The sequence below is a fragment of the Ostrinia furnacalis genome, unplaced genomic scaffold (assembly GCF_004193835.3).
Source record: "Ostrinia furnacalis isolate ACB-3 unplaced genomic scaffold, ASM419383v2 OfSCF2838, whole genome shotgun sequence".
Taxonomy (NCBI): domain Eukaryota; kingdom Metazoa; phylum Arthropoda; class Insecta; order Lepidoptera; family Crambidae; genus Ostrinia; species Ostrinia furnacalis.
The window spans coordinates 424,116-438,905 of NW_021133077.1; the positions used below are offsets into that span (position 1 = coordinate 424,116).

General features: G+C 36.0%; 1 protein-coding gene across 1 annotated transcript in view; it reads right to left on the bottom strand.

Annotated features, from left to right (window-relative positions):
* The window catches only part of LOC114356615 (cadherin-23), a 70,262-nt gene extending 55,836 nt beyond the window's left edge, over positions 1 to 14,426 (bottom strand). Inside the window, exon 1 of the mRNA XM_028309870.1 lies at positions 14,277 to 14,426. The gene's annotated coding sequence lies outside the window, so the exon portion shown is untranslated. The remainder of the gene's footprint in view (positions 1 to 14,276) is intronic.
* Between the last annotated feature and the right edge of the window lie 364 nt (positions 14,427 to 14,790).

Below are 14,790 nucleotides of genomic sequence, written 5' to 3' on the forward strand. Positions count from 1 at the left end.
GCACTTTCAGAATCAGTAACTAGTTTTTCGATATCTTGTATAGTTTAGAAATAATCGAGTGAGATCACTTATCGTTTCATATTATTATGTATAACCATCCTGTATAATCCGGTTGTATCTCCAGGTCACCTAGATACGTTCCATAGCAGCTGTAATAGACATTTAGGTACATACATTTACCAATTTTGGTGATAAATAAGCATTTTGTATTAGTTTTTGTATAACGCCTAAACAAAAACAAAGGGTAATATTTTGGTGTTATACATAGATTTCGAATATAAAAAATATATAATTTAACTAATTAAGACATGACAAAAAAACTGAGGTATGTCTCGTTTCTGTCGGGTCTGGGTTTTTTTTGTATGGGGCGTGACCGTTCTTCTTTCATACAATAATTATTTTTAATGATGCCAAAATTAATATAGCAGAATTACATCAAAGTTTAGTAACACCATGAAACAGTGAGTCAATAGAGGTTCATTCACACGGAGCACGCTCCAAAAGTGAACAATTGTCATTACGTAAAACAATTAAATATGACCTCGCGCCCTCTGCCGGATGCGCAACATGCATCAAAAAGTCTGTTAGCACGAATTTCGGCGGGAAACTGAGGGTCCTGTGGATTCAGGGTTTCCAAAAGGTTGTCATCGCAGCACAAATTTTACGATTTATCTGGTGATAGGAACCAATCGGACTAGATACTTTTGAGCATCTCCCCAGTGTTCTGATTAGAAGATACTTCTCCATTCGGTAGGGCCCGCACGATTTTCAGGTGACTTGTCCCTTAGGTAAAGTGGTTACTTGATTAGGCACGCGTTTTCCGCGAGAAAATTAGGATATGGAAGAACTTAAAAGAAAATGAAGTTACTAAGTAATCTAAAACAGTCATTCCACTTTTTGAAATACCTACCAAAAACTACTTAATATTAATACTGTTAAGGCATTTTTTGCTCGCATTACAATCCGAGTTAACAGTTATTACTATTAAAACCCCTTACTTTCTTTCGGACCGGTGATTTCATGGCCGACAGCCCTGCAGACCGGTGCGCGGGCGCACGCCATAAACAAAAGGGGCAGCCAGCGAAACGGTGACGAAGGCCAATGGCTATTGTGCCCATATTCCTATCGGCGATTGACCTTACTTTTGGTCCTCATCATATTCCTATTAATGAAATCTAAACATTTCCTGCCAATTCCATGCGAATCGAATGATTAGAGAACAATGCCATTACGATTTGAATTAATTAGTGTACCGCACACCATTCTCGTTTTTCAATTGCTGCAATAACCAACGGGATTGTCTACATTTGTTTGGTGATTCATCCATTTCAGTAGATCAATGTAGAGGCCCCTACAAACTTGTTTATGTAGGTACACTATAAAGAACTTGGTCACCAGTAAAAGCAGCAAGAAATAAATCAAATGAGAGTCATTTGCATATTGATTTACCTATGAATATCAAGTCGAAAGAAATGACAAAAGCATTTTTCCCGGAAGCCGAAGGTTTGTACGGTTTTCTAAACACGTAGGCAGATAATTTCCAATTGCGTCGAGCTTGTAGTACCTATTCCCCGGATTTCACCTTTCGATCAGATTGATTATCAGATACGTGGCCAGCATTAAGGCTGAAGGAAGTCCTAACTTGTCATCGAAGGTAATTACTCTAAGTGGTATAGCTTTCCGAACCATAGTTTCCTATGTCACTAACCGCGAAAGTGCCGACTAACAACATAATAACACAGATCTATTTGCGATCGGCAAGAGCAAGGCTGGAAAACAACGTGAGAAGTAGGAGTTCATTCATGGGGTCACGTTTGGTGCGAATATGCCTTGCTACTTACACATGTAAAGGAAAATGGCTCTACAATTATTAGAAATATCATCGAGAAGAAGGGCCAGAACTGATTTGATGTTTGTTTTGGGAAATGTTTGCGGATGCCAACTTTAAAAACTTTACTGTTATCTAACTATAGGAATTAATTTAGAAAAAATACTAGGAATTACACAAACTGATTATTTACCGAAGTTTTTTTCTAGTTTGCTATTAACCCTTTACCTACGGGCCCTTGGAAACCAAAGTCGCCTCTCAATACGGGGTATTTTAACCTATTAAATTGTTTGCTCCCCTTTACGTCAAGATATTTTAAAAAGTATGAGAGTTACGGTATTGAAATTTGGAATATTAGCAACTAATGTAGTTTCATAATTACAAGCGCATTTTACACTTAATTTGCAATTTTATTGTTTTTTTGTCGTAAACGCTGATTTAGAATTGGCTTTATCAAAATAACAATAGTTGCCACCCGTATTGAGAAGTGGCTTTTGACTTGGCAACTATAGGTGCCTCCCGTAGGTAAGAGGTTAATATTACAATCGTGTATAATACCGATCTTTGATCGGGCACGAATTGGAAACCACTGAGGATGTCAATTTAGTTTCACACAGCGTTAGTTACACACCTACAGTAAAATTCAAGGAAACAATTTCGGCGTTGTAAAGGCACTTTAGTAACAATTATTACAATCGAACGTCAAATATGGTATCTCTAGAGCGTGACCACCAGCGATTTCTGAAAGGAGACCAGATCGTCTGCCGAAACGAGAAAGCGTCCACCCTCCGTTTCACATGAGAATATTATTTAAATTCACACTTTATTTGCAAATAATAGGCTTGTGCGAATACGTGCCTTTTACTGCACTGGACTTTACAAGTTTCTCGATGATTTCTACTATGTAAATACGGGGTGTTAGGTAATGCGGAGGTGATCTAAGATTCTAAAGCGCTGCTGTGCTGCAGTCATTTCTTCTATTCGTTATTCACGCTACGCTTATCCTTATGCATGTCTTAACTGAGCAACGTCATGCTTTGGTGATATCAGTCATGATAAGATTTATGCTTTTTTTTTATTTATTAATCAAATAAAGGTTAGTTGCATAAACCGAGTTTTTCATACAAATGTGTTTATGTATTGTAGAGCTAACAGAAAATTTCCTTTAGTTTTTACAGTAAATGTTTTTTGTATCTATAAATCCCTAATTCCCTACCTAATTTTGGTAGAAAATGAGGTTAGAACATTAATTTGTAGAAGAAAATACTAACATTTAATAAAACATCCTAAATTAATTTACTTCTATAAGTATCTTAAAACTTTTGAGGGTAAGTAAGTAAGTACGAGTAGTAAGCTAAAGTTCGCCAAAAAACAAGCTTATCCGATTAAATAACATAGACAAATCAGTGTATTCCGCTAATTCTTTAATCAGCCAGGTAATTTGATCTACGTAATACAATTTAATACTGTCCTCATAGTCACATACGTTAATCTTTGACCTGAGGGTAGTTCTTTACCTACATCTATCCATGCTACAGTAGGTGTTGTCGGCTTAGCATTAAAGGCTATAATACTCTGTGTTCCACTTGACATACGTTGCTAGGTCTTGTCCCTTGACTGTTTATTTGGTTCTGGTGTAATAGGCTTACTGCAACACTGGTAGAGCTTCAGTTTTTTAGGTTAATCCTATAAATTAAATGTATTATACAGTAATAGCTATATGAGGGACGTGTAAGCGCCAACTAATACATGACTTCCTACATCCACTAAATCACCAATTGAAGTACCTGAATAATAAACTGCCTTTGACCTTGTGGTGTCCCAAATCTGAGATAGAGACAGTTCGAAAGAAGTTAAAGAAGTAAGTTTTGCCAAATTCATTTAAATTAATAACACAGTAGATAAATCAATATAAATACTGTGTTAATAATCTGAGTGTATAGAAAATTACGCTTTTCTGGGCTACTTCTGAAACACACCTATCTAGATTCAAAACCATTCGAAGTCTGCTCGATCGATGTTCTAATACGAATTCAACGACATAAATCGCCCATATGAACTTAACTTCAAACTTCCGCGTCTTCCATCCAAGAATTCATAATTTCCCAACAAAATGAGGTAAGAAATGTAGAGGCTAATTAATTGGGACGTTCTGACATCCACAGCAACTAGATCACACCCATTAAGTTTATGTTCATTGCTTCACTACGAGGTTAATCTTTCTTAATTGTTCGTGTACTGCAAGTTAGTTACACCTCGTTATTTGCTTTGCATGTTACTGCACAATACAAACATACGAAATATTGAAAATTGTAAACATAAAATGTTATTGATAATACTTTCCGTTTTTGTAATTTTTTTCTTTATTGCTCCGCCCCTATTAGCTGTAGGGTGATGTAATATAGCCTAAAGCCTTCCTCGGTAAATGGACGATAGTTCATTTCTTGGATACAACACAAAAATATTTTTTCAAATCGGACCAGAGTTTCTGAGATTAGCACTTTTAAGCAAACAAACAAACTCTTGAGCATTATAATATTGGTTAAATAATAAAGATTTCCATATCGCTGGGTTTAGGCAAAAAATAAATATGACTGATGGCAAAGGCCGTTGAGAAGTGGAAATAGTAAAGATAATTTCATTCATTGATATGCAACATAGGTAGAACGTAGNAAACGTAGTAAAAACCAAAAAAAAAAACCTAGGCAGGCAACTGTTCAATGGCACAGTGTAGGCAATATGACACACATATTTTACTCAATACATAACATTTCACCTTTTCAAGTGTTTTGACAATGATAAATGTAATAGGTATTTTTATCTCCAAAAATGGGTAAAATACTTACATACCTCTTTGTTACTTCACTTAGCAATGTTAGTAAATGGCTAAAATAAATCTTAACAACTCGTATCAAATGGTGATTGCCGTCGTTCCGACCACAATATAACTTCAGAATGTGGTTACGGAACGTTTTGTTGGGATATTAAGTTATGCGAACCGTTCTCACGGTTACGATATTTTAATGAAATATTTAAGAAATCAACCCTCGTTAGTGGCTATGCTAGTTATTGTGATCACACAGTAAGTTATCAAAATATCTAGCAATTAAAAGTCTTACAAGTAGAGTTTCTGATTTGATAACCTTTATTATTGATGATGATGAAAATTACCTACTTACTATTATTGACATTGTCGATAATCAATTATTCAAATAATAAATTGTTTACAAAACCAGTCATTTTTAACTTTCTAATTTACTCGTATTGGAGACCGATGAATAAGTACTCGTAATATTAATTTATTTGTAAAACAAAATTCACATCTAACTTAAACAATAAATCCTGAAAAAATTAGCAGTGAAAGACAAAACATCTCAATTTAGGTTGTATTGCTATAATGAACAGAAAGATTGTAAAAATTACGAAACGCAACTAAGTAATTTCTGTAATTAACTCAATAAAAACAAAAAAAAAACACCTAATTCGCGACAGGCATTTGTTTTTACTGTTAATGTTGTGCAACGAAGACAATCGTCGTAATGATGAAAAAATGCAATTTTACGATGCTCATTTTTGTTACGAGTATAAATGTTTTATGGATTTTTCTTTTACCTATTATATCTTAACTTGCAATGACACTAAATCCTAAAATTGATGTAATATATGTTACTAAGTTATGTTTTAAAAGCACATTCTTAAAGGCAGCATGTGTTAGTACTTACAATCAAGTTTGGTAAAAAAGCGATTTAATTTTACATCATTAAACCTATTACGATGATTCATTCGAACAATCTCTTCACTTTCGCGCCGAAGACAGCTCTACAAATACATTTATAATGATAGAGTTAGTGAATCGTTACATTTACAATGTGTAATTTAGCGCTATCATAACAAACGGAATCGACTCGGCTGCCAACATTTGGAAATTGGCTCGTAAGTGTCCATTACACAACGAACGAGAAAACGTTTCTTCATTTTCACTGCAATTTTCTGATCTACTATTATGTGACACCGAAATTACTAGATAAGTGTTTATTTATTTAGGTTTAAAGTTATTTATTTAAGCCTGTCTTAGGCTGATTCCTGAAATAATTTCAATCATTAGCCCGGAAAACCCTGAAAATCGGAATTTACGTTGCACACCGGCTGGCTACGTTCGATGCATAATTTTGTGAACTGGCTTAGTTTTTGAATTGGGCTAAAGGAGAAATGAGTTTGCATTCAATTAAATAAAAACACAAAGCTTATTATCTTTGCTAAGTTTGGTGTGAAATCCTCTTGAAGGGAGAGGCGCACCCGACTGGCATTTTCTAGTCGAACTTGAAAGTATTTCGTAACTGTTAAATTTAATATTATGCACAATATTTTAGTTGTAAAACCTGTGACTGGTCCAGCAATGGACATAGTCCTCAGATACCCGCCAAAGACAGAGCAGGTGAGCGAGTTATTACGTCCAGCAATCCGGAGCTTTGCCGTGTTCGATAATTATAGGCCGCTTCCTTACACAGAATGCATATAATCGACGTATTCGTGTGAATTAGCCCTATGGGTTTCTTTCTACTTTCATTCATACCCGCTAGTAATGCTTAGGGATGCTACACACTAAGCCCGGCTTGGTATCGGCGGCTTTATTTTAAAAGAAACATATCGATGACTTGTATTTTCTGTGACTTGACACATGTCAAAGTCGACGACTCATGTCGGCGGGTCAGCGGGTTTAGTGCGTAGACTTCATTAGTATTCGTTTAAGACTCTACTACCTACAATACCTACATAGATATAGTTCTTGCAACTCACGAAGGCGAGTATGCTTTACTTGTGTGTGTACGTATACATGCACATAACCATAGTGTAATGTCTATCAAAACTTTTGAAAAACGAATAGTAGCGAGCCACCACACAAATGTAAAGCTCATAGTCCAGTCATTACGTACATTCAAAAAAGAAAATGAATTTGCGCTTCTAATTTTTTAATATGTTGTAGGGGATACCTAGAAAAGCTTAACTTGAGATTGTCGACCAAGCTTTCCTAGGAGCTTTCGCCGCCATGTTGAAAAAAGGGGTAAAATTTGTTTTTCGGTAATAACTCGGCTATCCGATGAGACTCGAAAATTTTTGTAGGACACTTTTTGTAGCTTTCTTTGTGCTCTACAATAACGCCCGAACCATTTTTAGCGTATCATGCATCGTTATCGAGATATCGATCGATAAAGTCAAAAATTTTGGACACAANTTGTAATGTATTGAAGTGCGTTTGTGTATACTGTGATTGTGTGTGTCTCGACGTCCGCAAAACAGTCTCGATCGATCGAATCATTCTGCGTGGTTGTGGCTATTAGTATTCGTTTAAGACTCTACTACCTACAATACCTACATAGGTATAGTTCTTGCAACTCACGAAGGCGAGTAAGCTTCTCTTGTGTGTGTACGAAACGTATACATGCACATAACGATAGTGTAATGTCTATCAAAACTTTTGAAAAACGAATAGTAGCGAGCCACCACACAAATGTAAAGCTCACTTGCCTTCGTGAATTTGCAACAACTATCTGTACTCGTAACTTCTGCTTTAAAATTGCTAACTTTACAAACATTATCGCAATAAAATGACGAATAAAAAGTTATGATTTTAGTAACTATTATACACACAGTAGTGCTGGTCATATCTGTCGATGTATGTACAAACGGGTCAATTGGTGTACATTTCACGAGTGATTCATGAGCATTTCCTAACAATGGAAAGTCGGTTTCGCTCGGCAGCCCCATCATATTTTGATGAAAAGCTAGGGCTTCCTGAAACTTACATAACCATGGAAAACCATACGAATAACTTAGGTATGATGGATTAAAATTATTGTGTTAAGAATACTAGTAGTATGTACTTAGCTGTAGCTAGAGCTTAATGGTTTCGTTTTTATATCATCGCTTTTCCAACTTTATTTGATAAAAAATCAAAATCTTATATTTGTGTACCTATACTCGTATTTCGGAGGTAATAATACTATTAAAATGGGACACTGTTTAGAGTAGATTTGTACCTATTATTTTTGGTATGACCTTCAGTACTAATCTAGTATGGATTACGAGCAGGTTTGATCACACGACTACATCATTCATTGACAAACGCAACATGGTCAGCATGATGAGCGCGATTAAACCATTGTCAACATGCATCTATAATTTAATATGGTATAGCTGAATAAGACAAAATCAAAACACATATTAAACAATATGCCTACGTAATTTTTTTGTCGGTCAGATTAAACGATGAGCTTTACTTACTCGCTCGCAAATGAGTTGTGGGGAATTGACCGTAAATTAGTACAATTTTAATTACTGTCTAGCAGTACACGAAGTCTATTTGCGATCTGTCAGTTGTTAGTTAGTTTGTGATGAGTGAGCGTAGTCGCGTCGCGTCGTGTCGCGTTGTATCGCGCTGAATGACGTAGGAGTCGAAGCATCTGATAAGGCATTATATCAGATGTTTTGACTTAGGATTAAGCAAGGAAAGACCGAATGTCATCATAGCTTAGGATGCACAGTTCATCAGACCGTCGAGCCAAATTAATTCCGCCGGATAATAAGCGTTGATGCTGTGCTCCGTCATTTGCATCTCAGTAACGCGCATCTTAACTGTTGGCCTTCTTTACTTAATTTACTTTCGTTAGACAGTCTTTCTGGCTAAAGAAAACCAGAATCTGTATTTTATGGACGTCACGCTACGCTTAGGCTAGGCTGTAAACAAACTTTCTCGCTAAGTAATTTAAACAAAATAATGCACCGAGTGTGACCGCAAGTTCCTTGTTTAATTTAATCTGGTATTTCTTGAGGCAGTTCTTTGTAAACAATGTACAGACGACTGACCATCAAGCTATAAACACCTAAGAATTTTATACAGTTGTAATAAATGCTATTTTTCAACAAATATGTATAGTCACACACATGTCCTGCCGGCTGTATGTTTAAACATTTTAATGCTCTACCTTATTTGGCAAAATGAGCATTATTCCGAATTATTTGAATTTACTACAAATCACATATACCTCTGGGAGGTAGCAATGTAACATTTTTTTAACATCTGTCTTTAATATTTGTACATTGTGAAGTGAATAAAATGAATATGAATATGAATATGAATATGAAATAATTTAGTCACAACCTTATGGCAACAGGTTTGGACAATTTTTTTTTATTTGTGTTGAGCTGCTATTCTAGTTCAATAAAGTCCTAGTATCTGTGGAATCACTGCGACCGGCACCGATCTATTGTGATCGCCGCTATTTTCCTTACAGTTCGCCTCCGAGCCCTGCATCCAAGGTTTGGACTATCATAATAACTCGTCACCTTTCCATAAGTCCTTCGCAGCATCACAAATTGCATAATACTATGTTGTAGCATCATCCTTATGCACAAGTCAACGTTTTCTAAAGTTAGCCAACACAAAGCTTCGATTAACTAACCTCCATTTACCGTGTACCAAGAACTAACGTTACTCCCTAATGGCGTCACTGTGCCACTATGGCGGTTCATTTACCTACGTTACCATTTGCGCGCGCGCAACCAGCGTGTCGGGCGCCCGACCGTGCCCCCTGGATGAAACCACTCATCCTGCAAACGTATCCGGTGTCGGCTGGCTGTGGATACTTTTAGGGTGTTTTTTGCAAGTACATCCAACTTTTTAGTTGAAAAATCACACCTATTACAAGTACATTTAGGATGCCATAGTGTTTTGATGACTAATATGCCGTCACCTGGACAACAAGGAACCTTTTTAGTACTCGTATAACAAGTTGTTTAACCAAGGTTGTAATTAATAGCTTTATTATTACAAAGTCAAAGAAGAGAAAAGGAGGGAAACAAAAGTAAAAGAGCAATCATTAGTTAAAAGGCTAAAAAGTGATTATTGCTGCTGAGGTTTCAACCAAATGACAATTCCATAGCTGGACAAAGTCCTCCCCTAATGATATCTACAACGACCGTTTCTACGCTGCCCGAATCCAAGTTTCCCGCTGTCGGTTGCAAGATCGTCGGTCCACCGAGTGTCAGGCCTACCTATTGTGCTTCCTAAACTCTATTTTGGGTGCAGGTCTCTCCTATTATAGCTCCAGATAAGTATCAACAACGTCACAAAGCACCATAAAAGCAATTATTCTGGCTACCGATGCACGCTCAGAAGAAATGTGAGAAAGTCTTCAGTAGTAAAAGTGCTAGTAACAATTGACGGAAGGTCTTTACAGCTTACTCTTTATGCCGTTGTCATGTGGTGACGTAACGAGTTATCCAACCTTTTAGGCCTAATGGGGGTCAATCGGCTGCGCGCACGCAAGTGATTTTGGATTTGGAGTAACTATTTGGAATCGAGTGCTTTCCATTTCGCGATATTGTGCAATTGTCCGAAGTTGTAGTTTATTTCTATTGTTTTATTGGTTTTTTTGTTCCTCGGATGATCGTTCCACTTGGTTGGTTGTTCTTTTTATGTGATCACAGTATGCTTTATTTAGTAAGGTGATGTTGTTAATTATTTCACATTTTTAAACACATCCTTTTTATGTTTCTTAATTACATCAGTACAGACTGAGGATTTTTTCTATTTACTGAGAACTTCAGCCATGTAGTTATGATTGATCTGTTTTTCAAAACTTGCACGGAACCCTAGAGATCATTTGTAGCGTTTGTCAGTATCTGCCACATAACAACAAGGCCTAACAGGCTCATCATTTCTAACATTAAAGCCTCTAGTAATAGAAACTGTTAACTGAACTAAGATAGACTTTCTATGAATTGATTTTATGACTCATAAACAGCTACAGAGATGGAGCAATAAACTTTATACATAATTGTTATAGAAGGTATCTAAAATATTGTAATTTTTTCAGAAGAATACTAATAAACTGATTTAATAAAACCCTGAAAATATGATATGAACCTTGATGTCCTACAAACACTTTTGCATTAACCTTACATTTCTTTTTATTTTGATTTTTATGTCGATTCTGTGTGAGCTTACCCCTCTACTGGATGTTTTTTCATATAAATGACGGTTCCTTATGTTCAAAAATATAAGTGCTAATTATCCCGTTACGACAGATCTAACTACTACTAAGTACCGTTATTTTAGATTTACACCATTTTCTTTAAACAAACAGTGAAAGTGAAGTCGGTCTGATAGTTTTTTGGATCATCCGACAAAATATTCAAAGACTTTTCTCTTTATTATACTCACAAATATATTTTAAATTGGATACAACGTAAAAACTTAATGTAGTCTCAGATGTTTTTTGCATTTGTCTCTGAATTTTCTTTGTAACAATTGTTATAATGGGAATGTTATTACAAAAATAATAAGTATTAGGTATTTCTAATAAGGACAAATTACTTAGCTCCAAATTAATTGTAAGTAGAGCGCATAGCGATTAGAACACAGCTAAACATACCGAAAAAGATGTACTTGTATAATGATACATTTCAGGTTTATCTACCCTCATGCTCATCACTAGCATTAGTCACCTGCGAGATTCGAACTGGTAATCTCATGCAGGCTGTCTTTATAAGTTGGTACGCGATTTTACAATTGTCTTTTTGAGTATAAGTAGAATTTAATATAGTGCATATTAAAACACATAAGAAGGCACTATAATGTGCATAGAGGATTTTAATCAATATCATAAGCAGCATTCGTCAATGGATTATAGAGATTTCCCTTCAAAACAACTGGAAAATCCAGTTGATCGGGAGCGTTTAGCAAAACAGCGTTTAAGTTACTTTGTTAATGATATTTCTCATAATCTCCATTAATGATATGGTTAATTGCACAATGGGTAGGAGCTGACACCAATCTGATTTCTAGTGTGATACCAATCATCCCATCAGCCATTGTTTTAACTAACCGTTCCCACGATTTCATGCTGCGAGAACTTGACAATCGTATTGATCGATTTCTAAGATCCCGGGAACCTCGGGTTAAATATGGTTCGTGTAATCGATCAAGTAAATTGTAATGTGTTTTTTTAGATGGGAATTCTTGAATGAAAATTTGAAAGATGGATACAAAATGCTTCTGATAAAGTAAGTAGTAAGTACATGGTAATGATGAAAATCGAATTTGACATTAAGGACCAAATAACAAAGCTTGTAGGAAACAGCACAACCACCGATTTGAGATCAGATTAAAAGAAGATTGATTCATGATTCACGTCTATTTAGGATGAGCTGTATTTCGGTAAGGTATTGCTACCTACGAACTGGTTAAATTCATAATTAGTTGAAAATAGGATTGACTTCTATCTACAATTCTTCATGAATAAAAAGTATTGACAATTCTAAAATGTGAAAACCTTAATCCAACTGGGATTTTACAATGCAAACGTTGGATATTTGTTTAATGTTATTCGTCCTCCTGGCTTCAGTTTGTTGGAAGATCTTTACTGCTCCTCTCAGAAGTATTCAGATATTGCATAGCATCTTCACAGAGTAGCCAATTATGAAGAAATGACGAGATAGAATTAAGATTCACGGATAAGCGAACAATTTTACAATGAAATTATGGGAATGGTCTTAAACTTTTCTGTTTTGTTACATGTTGGGCAATAATACCAAAATGAGAGTTATTTGATTTTGCAATTTGTGTCTCTGTAGTGTATTCTTTCGATTCTCCTCATCTGTTTACTTTTTTTTGGTATGTTTAGTCGATATGTTAATTTTCTGACTAGGATGTGTCTTCTTCTTTTCGTGTCGACAACAAACCTACACAGTGTCAGCCCAAAACTCCGCCACAAGAGTGGCGTTGTCAGTAGCACTCATCAAATCCTCCTGAGTGCAGTTGCTTGGGCACTCAGGGCATGACATCAGAGAGAGGGCATGTCTGAGAGTCCTCCACCTGGACATGAGCTCCCCTGGCTTACCTGGAAGTCTTTAAATAGACTTCGGACGCAGGTTGGCCGTAGTACAATCTGGCCAGGTGGGGATTCTTGGATGGCTTGAACATGGAGTGCAGGTGCGGTTTTGTTCCCCAGTCGATGAGGCACCTGATGTCATGTCATAGGATGTGTTATTAGCTACAATTTAGGATGAGAAAAGGAGGAATTCAATTATTGAATTTTTAATCCTCCAACAAATTTTCTCGGAAGGGTTTAGGAAAACTGTCGGAAAAGTTTGATAATACCTATGTTAAAATATTTTAAGAGCTTTCTTTTACTACATAGTAGCACACTTGTAACGGTGATTAGGTTCAACGCTCTCTTCAATATTAATATTAAGCATTTACGAAAAAAACGCTGTGCCCACCTTTTTAGAAACATCAGAAAAGGTCATCATGTACAATTTCATTCGTAAACAAACGCAGATGAACCTAAAAGTAAAATTTTTTGGCCCATTAATCGTGATCTGTCACGATCTACTTGCCCGGCTAATTTGCGCGGGCGCCGCTCTCGACCGCTCAAACGCAAGGTTCATTTACAATTTTAATCTCGGAGATTATCAATCTGTTTTCTGTATAGTCGGGGCAAACGGGCTTGTGGGTCACTTTATGGTCGACATTTGCCAGACAGATACTTGCGAATGGCCTTTTGAAAGGAACTGCTTGCTTTTTGTAACAATAATAGTTTTCATATTAGAAAAATAAAAACTGAGACTGCTCGTGGAATAGTTATTTTTTGTGCATAGATGTGAAAATTGTTGTGGCGGATTTTACTATAAAGCTCAGCTTCAATGTAGGTAATTTGTATTTACAATGTTTCATGCTCAAGAGTCATATTACTTTTCAGGATAATCAGATTAATCCCGAACATCACATCCTGATACTTCAGAATGAAATTTATGTTCACCTGAAAATTCATGGACACCTGAGAATCAAACATAGGCTCTTCAGCTTATGAATAGGCTAAAAAAATACACTCATTTTTTTATATACTCTGCGGCTGTCTGGAGTTCATTTTGGAATGAACTGAAGTTTGACAAATACAGGTTGGAACATCAATTCGCACTGTTCAGTAACAGTTACCGGTGACTAGCGTAGAAATACGACGAATCAGTTACGATGGCCCTTAAATTTTATTTGAAAGCCGAGTTAAGCTTGACGAACGTGGGATAGATCAACAAAATTTCATTTAACTGATGAATCACAGTGCCCCAATTAACACTATCATGCTCGATTTATAGGTACGAGTACACTTTTCATAGTTTCAACTTGTCGTTTCAGATATTAATTTCATGAATTTAAAGACATACCTCAACTTACTCGTACTTACTTACATAATTCATTATTAAAATGAGTTAAATTAGAGCCATTATTTTAGTTCTGGATTCTTTGAAACAATTGGTTAACAAACTAATAAGACTATGACAATGTAAAGTTTCATATTATTCGTAAAAATACTCTTTCGAAAGCTCGCACTTTTTTGTTTACAACAAAATACACTGGCACGTAATATTAAAACTACAAAAAACTTACCGCCAAAAAAACAAATGCCACACCAAAATAAATGTCAGTCACACAAAATCGAACAGTTCGAATTTGAATTCGTTCGGAACAGTCACTGCACTTCCTACACCCGTTGCGGTTACCACAGACAACACGACAGGTGCGCCGCGGTTAGGTGGCGACTCGCGACTGCCGAGTGGATTGTCGTTCGCACCCCCATAACTAAAGCGTTTTACATAACACTTATCGAAGTGGACAGTAAGTGCATAATACTGTGCAAAGTTTGTCCTTGATGGATATTTGTTCCTTCAATTGTTTAAAAAGTGGATCACTAATTCACTAAATATCCAGTAAAAAGGAAATTAAATATTAATATGTATAAGATAATGTAGGTGCAACGTACAATTCAGGACAGAATAGCCTTGATTCTAAGGTTCAGAATCAGATAGAGTTCTTGTGCACGCAAAAATTTTGAAAGAAGGCTTTATAAATGACAATTATGATTTTTGGTTGAGATTGAACTTACAAAAGTCTAAAATTTGTG